This window comes from Bison bison, unplaced genomic scaffold, assembly GCF_000754665.1.
Source record: "Bison bison bison isolate TAMUID 2011002044 unplaced genomic scaffold, Bison_UMD1.0 scf7180017864057, whole genome shotgun sequence".
NCBI classification, from domain to species: domain Eukaryota; kingdom Metazoa; phylum Chordata; class Mammalia; order Artiodactyla; family Bovidae; genus Bison; species Bison bison.
In genome coordinates, this window is record NW_011494629.1 from 1068346 (window position 1) to 1068566 (window position 221).

Genomic DNA, 221 nt, shown 5'->3' on the forward strand with positions numbered 1-221 from the left:
ACTCCTTATTGCCAAATTCAGACTTAAATTGAAGAAAGTGGGGAAAACCACTAGACCATTCAGGTACGACCTAAATCAAATCCCTCATAATTATATAATGCAAGTGAAAAATAGGGACTAGACCTGACAGACAGAGTGCCTGATGAACTATGGACAGAGGTTTGTGACATTGTACAGGAGACAGGGATCAAGACCATCCCTAAGAAAAAGAAATGCAAAAA